The 7848-nt window shown below is 45.8% G+C and overlaps 1 protein-coding gene across 1 annotated transcript in view; it reads left to right on the top strand.

Annotated features, from left to right (window-relative positions):
• Positions 1-1482: 1482 nt before the first annotated feature.
• IGDCC3 (immunoglobulin superfamily DCC subclass member 3) overlaps positions 1483-7848 on the top strand; it is a 94383-nt gene continuing 88017 nt past the window's right edge. Inside the window, 1 exon segment of the mRNA XM_063314238.1 lies at positions 1483-1771. The gene's annotated coding sequence lies outside the window, so the exon portion shown is untranslated.

The following is a 7848-nucleotide window of genomic DNA, read 5'->3' as shown; positions in this document are numbered from 1 at the left end:
TTTTCCAGATTCCCCCTCTTGCTTTAGAGGTCAACTGAAGTTGGAGTAGAAGGGGATCAGCTTGGAGTGTAACCTGAGATAAGGCAGATGGAGAACCGAGGGAGAAGGCAGGCATGTTGAGTGCTGGGTCAAAAGTAAGGCAAGACTTCTCCAAACTCAGAGACTCAATTTAGCTTTAGCAGTAGAGCTGAGAATAAACACACCTTTGCGTCTGCTGCTTTTATTACTCCATTAAGCATTTTAAAACGTCAGCTTTCCCCAGCCATGGCAAAGCTCCTTGCCTCTCTTTTTTAAAGAGTTAAAGAACTGTATTTTGAAGTTTCAGATTATTCCATTGCAAAGGGAGCTACTATGCTGAATTCATCCAGACCACTTTATCTCTTGCATCCCCAAATGTCAGTTTGGGAAACTGCTATAGGCAGGGGCAATCTGTGGGCATTCATCTCAAAAGTAAAAGCCGTAATTATGTCATGCATAACATGAAGTCATTGTGCAAAAGACAAGAATTACGTCATATGCATCAAGCACATGTAAATAACAGCTTTACGACTTGCATGACATCATTATGGCTTTTACTTATGAGACAGTGCTGAAATACAACTTCGGCTGACTTTGCATCTTGCTGTCTCTGCCCGACCCCGTTCCTAAGAAACTTCAGATTACGGTGACTGGATTTACACATTATGTGAAGCTAGAGTTTGCTTAATTATGGTTAACTGCACAAATCACCATGGGTGGTTCATGCAACATGCTAAGACAAAATGAGGCAGATTGTAATCTAAGCACATTGAATTATTCCAGCCTGGGGAGCTCTCAGGTCACATGCAACCTTTCCCCCATCCCAGTTTCTCTGCTAGATTGCATCGGTAAATTTGGCAGCAAATGCCAATATTGATGACGTGGTTTTTCATCTTTATTTCCAGTCCCATCCCTCTCTCAGAAAATAGACATATTAAGCCCTTGCGTACCTTAATACACCTATTGATCCTAAAACAAAAATCCATCCACCTTTAAAAGAAGACAAAAAAATGACTCTGCTCCTCCAGTAACATCATTATATCACTGATATCACCTTTTATACCCCTTGAAGGCCAATTAAATAAATGTATAAAAATAAGGCCTCTGCCCTATTGAAACAAATTCCAATCCCTGCTATAAAGTAAGAACCAGCTGTTTTTCTTTTCCAGCCAGTTGCACTTAGGTTTATAACCATTTTGCAAAATTATTTGAATTTTCCTGGCAACACTGAGGGCTAGAAACATTTTCTTTTTAGGGCCTGACAGCTTAAGACTTAAGATCCTTAGGAAGCTCCCTGAATGTTTGTTTGATCTTGCACCTTCCAAGCTGGATTTGCATTCTGACTTCCCTTTGCAAGCAGTTTTCCCCAGCGCAAACCATGCAGCTGCCTGCACTGTTTCTCGTCTCCTAAGGCCTTGGGATGACTTCCCCTCTTCTCTTATTCCAGGTTTCAGCTCCTCCACCGAGCTGGCATTCACCCTCGAGCCCAGCGACCAGATCGCTGTGCAGGAGCAGCCCCTGGTATTGGATTGCCAAGTGGAAGGGATCCGACCCATCAGCATCACCTGGCGGAAGAACGGGCTGCTGGTGGCAGAGGGTGAGGACCCCTTGGCACTGGCCAATGGCTCCCTCTACTTCCCCCACTTTCAGAAGCTGAAGGGTGACGGCACTTCCGACGAAGGGGAATATGGCTGTGTGGCTCGGAACCGCTTCGGCCTGCTGGTGAGCCGGAAAGCCAGGATTCAGGCAGCAAGTAAGTGGTCCTTCCTTCTGCAGTGGCCAGCCCAAGGGACAGTTATCAGAGACCAGCATTTCTCAACCTTGGCAACTTTAAGATAGGCGGACTTCAGCTCCCAGAATTCCCCCGCCAGCTTGAGACCTTTAGATGTTCACCTTTTCGAGGGGTTGCTCCCTTTAGGCTGGAATTCTGCTTGGAAAGGTCCTTGGCGTTTCACTGATGTATCCCTCTCCATATTGCATTTTGGTTATTTGAACATGATTAGCCAGGGTCATGGTGAGTCCTGTGCAATTGCTTCCCCATCATGTCTTCCCTATGCCTTCTAGCCTCAAATCACCTGCCTGATCATGAACTCGATAACAAGCTGTGGGCTGGTAAGTGAATAGCTGCAATCCAGCTAGCAATTTTTGCTGAGCCCCTCCCGGGCAGCTGGAAAGATTAACTCTTCAAAGCCTAGATATGAATGTTTGTCTCCGCATAGCACAGCCACTTCTGGCCAGCTTTGAAAAGACCTCTGCTCCTTTAGTGTTAGATTCCCAAATCTGCTCTGATAAACAGCCTATCTTTGACCTGTTCCCCTTGATTCCGTTTCTCCTTGGGGGAAAGTCAGATTTTCAGTTGCAGAAAGCAAGAACTTGTCCGTCGCCTATCTTAGACCAAGTGATCTGGGGACCTCCAGATGTTTAGGACAACAACTGCCACCCCCTTGGCCATGCTGACTGGAGTTGATTGAAGTCCAGAATAGCATCATGGTTCATCCAAAGGCAAATCAAGCAGCTGTAACTCAGCTGGCTGCTAAAACTGCGGGAAGCTAGGGAGATTGCAGCCAGTCAGAATGGGGATGTGCAGTGTAAGAAACACCTCTGCCACTAAAACATGTTCTTTTGTGCCAAAACTGAATTCCAAACAGATCAGCTGCATGTTAGCCTAGTGCAGTGTTTCTCAACCTTGGCCACTTTAAGTTGTGTGAACTTCAACTTCCAGAATTCCCCAGCCAGCCATGCATGGAAGTTGAAGTCCACACATCTTAAAGGGGCCAAGTTGAGAACACTGGCCTAGTGTGTTGCGTGGACCTAGAGCCTGGGGTTGAATCTGTCATGCGATCTCAGAAAACGAGGGTAAAATTGGAGAAACAGTCGCTCCGTTAACCACAGGTAAAGGTGTCCCGTGAACACTGCCAATCACCGCATCCCACTCTTGAGAGCTTTATCAACATCGCTTCTTTTTTGAAACCAGTTTCCAAGGCAAATTCTCTTTCACCCAGGCGAATGAAAATGGGTCAGGAAAAATGCCAGATAACATTTTGGCAGGGCACTTAGATGCCCGTAGCAGGCTGAGGATAGGTTCTCTTCCTATCTGCAGCCTGTTTTTTAAAGAGAGGCAACTGCTTGAAACTTAATTTTTTAACAGTTGGGTGGCTGTTGCCTGGGGGGGTAGGGGGGGAGGGAGGGGTCAGTGTCCCTTGCTAAATGGCCCTGATTAAGCCTGAACCTGGGATCTTCCCTTTGGTCCCCGTCTTGGCAGGAGCAGATGGCCTCTTGAATGCAGCTCGGAGACGGCACGGTTTCCCCTGTTCCTTTGTTCCCCATTCTTCAGAGCTGAATAGAGCCCTGCCAGAGGAAAAGCAGATTCTGCCTGGGAGATGAGGCACCAAAGGATGCGGACACTCAAGAGGGATTGAGAAAGAGGCCTCGTTGCTCCACAGGGCTCCCATCCTTAAGAGGAGAGAGAAAATTCCTCCAGAACACACACACACACACACACACACACACACACAAAACTAGCACCGTCTTTTCATTCAATGCGCCATTGTCGTCCCCCCCCCCTTTTTTTCATTTTCCTGATTAGAAAAGGTGTACAAGCTTGGATGGTCTCTTCATTTGCTCTTTCCCATGGCATGGATTGCTTCTGTGGCTAAATGGTGGGGGCAGGAAGGTTGCAATGTAAACCAGATGTAGATAGTTCTCTCATGTCCCTCTGCTTCTCCCATCACTGGAAGGCGGAACCGTAGATTTATTTGTTTATTATTTCAGGCTAGTCCCCATCGTTCTGCCCAATGATAAAAAACTGTATAGAAAAGGACGGGGTATGGGGGGAAACATACATTTAGGAACATGGTCTATTCAGTTCAAAAGACTTGCTGAAAAGGAAGATCTCAGTCCAGGTCGTGGCTGTGGAAAAAGAGAGGTAAATGTCACAGGCATTCCATAACTTGGGAGCAATGAGGAGAAAAAGGGTTCTCTTGCATGCTCCAAATGAGCCTCAGGCACTAGAGGGGATTTTTAAAGAGTTTCTTCCGCTGAATGTAATGCTTGAACAGTTTCCTAGGGAGTCCAAAACCAAACCAAAACAAAACCCTGTGAAGAGATGGGGGGGTTTCTAGCCAGTAACCCCCTCCCAAAATTCCCAACCTGGGTGCCACATTGCAGCATCTGTGCAGGCTGCTAGGTAGGGAGGTTCGGTGGAGTGGGGGAGACCTTTGCTATGGGATGTGTGAGCTAAGGGGTGGACTTGGCCTTAGGACAGCATGCCCAGGGTCAGGGGTGGGATTCCTAGGTATAGATGTGATTAGGACAAAGAAATAGGTGGAGCCAGGACAAAACCTTTGCATGAACTGTACACTGAATTAAATTGTGAAGAAGTTTAATAGGAAAGGTAAAGACTTCTTCAAGTGGAGCTCAGCTCCTGGTGATTTCATCCACAGGTGGATGGTAAGCGTATTCAGGTATTAGCCTAGTATCTGTCAGAGAGCCAGTAAGGGGCGGTGGTAGTAAAGTGCTCTTAGGCATGGGAGCCAGCTGGGTGACCTTGGGCCAGTCTCCTCTCTCAGCCCCCAAACAGCATCAGGTTCTGTGACAAGCTGGCAGAAGAACAAACCCCTTGTTGCATCATGCATTGATGGTGACTTTGCCATGAGAACAAAACAAATGCAGGGCCAATGCGGAGACCCTGCCACCAAGCAGGACAAATGCTAAGAAAGAAACCAGTTAGGTTTCTGCCCTGTGGTTTTCTAGTGGCCTCCGGTCCAAGTAGTAACCGGGTCCAACTCCTGCTTAAATTTCTAATATGAGTTTAGCCAAGGTTAACTAGATGCTTCTACCTGCTTAGACCATAATAGGCTTCTTCTCCCAGGAATATTACAGTTCCTTTTTTTTAGCTACTGGATTTTTTTCCCCCTGATATTTCACCCAATGTGCCATATTAATGTGAACTTTTTCCTTTTAAAAAAGTTTGTTTTGCTAAATGTAAGTCAAAACCACCCCTGCTCTTCACTGATTTAGAGAGGTGGGAAATGTTTCCGGTTAAGCAAAGTCCAGAAAAAGTCTCATCTCTGACTTGACCTGATCTTATATCGTCATCTTTCTGTTCCAGTGCCAGGGCACTTGTGATTTGTGGGACATTCCCAGGAAGGGGGAACCTCAGTAGTCAAAATATGAGCTGAACATAAGGAGGAGGCTGCAAAATAGGAGGAGCCCCCCAAAACCTGTGGGCCACATTGATTTTGGATGCCTTTTTACTGTGCTAATCTGGTTTTGTTAATCTGATAATTTATACTGTAATTTTCGTCTGTTGCCTACTCTGAAATATGGAGAAAAAGACCCCAGCTGTTTCTGTCAGTTTTTAAGAATGAAGGCCAGAGGGCTACAAAAAGGGGACTTGGGGGCTGCACGTATTCCTGGAGCTGTGGGTTTTGCATCCCACATTGCAGGATCAAGACGAGCACCTGCATGCCACCTTTGGTTCAAGCGTCTTTCTTTCAGCATGTGAGTGCTGCTTCCTGTGCTTTGGTAATAGTTACACTCCACAAAATTATCAGATGAGAACTGACAAGAGGTGGTCGACTCTCCTATGTTGAAAGTGTTGAAACTGAGATGGGAAGGCCCTCTATTGGGGATGCGGTCATTGTGGATTTCTGCACTGGGCAGGGGGTTGGGCTAGACGATATGATTCTGTGAATTATTTTCTGCATTTAAGCTGAGTACATGGAAGGAGCCAGTGTGGTATAGTAGTGAAGGCAGCAGGCTAGAAACGGGGAGACCGGGAGTTCTAGTCCTGCCTTAGGCACGAAGCCAGCTGGGTGACCCTGGGCCAGTCACTCTCTCTCAGCCCTGGAAAGGAAGCAATGGCAAACCACTTCTGAAGAACCTTGCCAAGAAATCTGCAGGGACTTGCCAGGCAGTCTCTGAGAATCGGACACGATTGAATGGATTTTTTTTTAAAAAGGAAGGAAAACGGACAACTCCTCTTGATCGCTCCATCTCAGTTTCTAGCTGTGGATGTGACAGATCAATTCTTCATAGCAGATCTGAATAAATCCCCATTCTAAGCTTCTCCCTTTCAAGTTCAGGAAGCTTCCCAGAGATGGGAAGTCCTTCCTGAGATAAGCCATCTCTTAGCCAAAGTGAGAGAAATCATGCCATAGTGGAGATTCTCCAGGATGCCAAAGAAGTTTTGCACAGTGGTGGCAGTCACAGTGGCATCCGGAGGAGAAATTTAAAAAGTCCATACGGCAGCTATAACTGTGCAGTTAAAGCCCTGCCCCTTTTTTACGCATGTCACATGAATGACACGTGTTTAAAAAAACAGATTCGGGCTTCAATTGCATGGTTATGGCTGCCTTCCTGACTCTTTCTGACCACACCTAAAGATGCCCCTGGCCAGCAACTTCCACAATGCGTATATGTCAAAATCAGCAAGATGGTGGATGGTGCATTGTGATGTGAGCACCACTCCTTTTGTAACACCTACTTTCTCTGTTGATGCTGGTGTACCCAGCTGTGGTTGGGGAAGGAAGGAAGGAAGGAAGGAAGGAAGGAAGGAAGGAAGGAAGGAAGGAAGGAAGGAAGGAAGGAAGGAAGGAAGGAAATTAAGAGATGGCGTAGGAGAAAGGGAGAGAGAAAGAGAGATGGATAAAGGAAGGGGAAGGGAAGGGAAAGGAAGGGAAGAAGAAAAGGAAGGAAGGAAGGAGGGAAGGAGGGAAGAAAACTGAGTTGGTGTAGGAGAAAGGGAGAGAGAAAGCTAGAGAGATGGATGAAGGGAGGAAGGGAAGGGGAGGAAGGACATGCTAGCTGAGAGTTCTTAGGGGTTCCAGTTTCTTTTACTTTTAAAGTAAAAGTACATCTGACCTAGAATTCAGTTTAAACCGGAAACCATTCGTAAACGACAACTTAATTCATGGATTTGTACCACATCCAAAATTTGGGCTTCTCTGTGTATAGAGCTTAATATTACAGGATATTTAAGACAAAATAGATTCTTAGTAATATGCCTGATGGGGGCTGCGGTAATTGTTTGAAACATCTGGAGGGCACCAGATTTGTGAGACTCAGCCGTGAAGGCTGATGAAAAACCTTTCATGGACCTGCAACCTGAACTTGAAGCTTTATTACCTGTTCTGCTGGACCCAAAAACATGTTAGGGAAAATATTTTATTGTGCTTTGCTTTTAGACACTAAAGGTACTGGGCAAATCTGGTAGAGCAATGTCAACCTTCTCTGGCACATAATTTCTACACAATCTGGCCTTCTGCCAGCGACAATAAATCCCTTAGCGTTGGAATAACAGACAAAGCACACTTTCTGAAGCTCTGTGGCATAATTACCAGAGGCTCTTTTATTGCAGCCCTTTTCTCTTACAAATGCCACCCCACTTGCCAAAGTCAACCCCCCCCTCAATAATTGTGGAGGAGGGGGCAGCTAAGTTGCATGCGTTTCTTTACAGAAAAACCTGAGTGACGTTTTGACAGCTGATGGCAGGTACTTTCCTGCAAATGTAAAATCCTTCATTTGAATCCAATTTAGACAAACGGTACCACTTTCAATAGGCCCTAAATAGAGGAGCATTTAATGGTGACTTTTAAAACAGGACTTACCCCAAACTTCACAGCTATTTTGGGGGGTGGGCAAGTCATGAAGTAATTCTCAGCCTCCCGATTCCCAGGGCTTACCCTCCTTTCTACATCTGGGAACACTGAATGCTCCATTTAAAAGCAGCAGTTTTCTTACTGTTGTGTCTAAAAGGTAGCTGATGAAATCCCTTGTTAATCCTAAAGCTTAATTTTAAAAAAAAAAAGTCATTTGAAGTGCCTCCTT

Source organism: Candoia aspera, chromosome 13 (assembly GCF_035149785.1).
Source record: "Candoia aspera isolate rCanAsp1 chromosome 13, rCanAsp1.hap2, whole genome shotgun sequence".
Classification (NCBI taxonomy): domain Eukaryota; kingdom Metazoa; phylum Chordata; class Lepidosauria; order Squamata; family Boidae; genus Candoia; species Candoia aspera.
The sequence above is the reverse complement of the archived record's forward strand: the minus strand, read 5'-3'. Positions and strand labels throughout refer to the sequence as shown.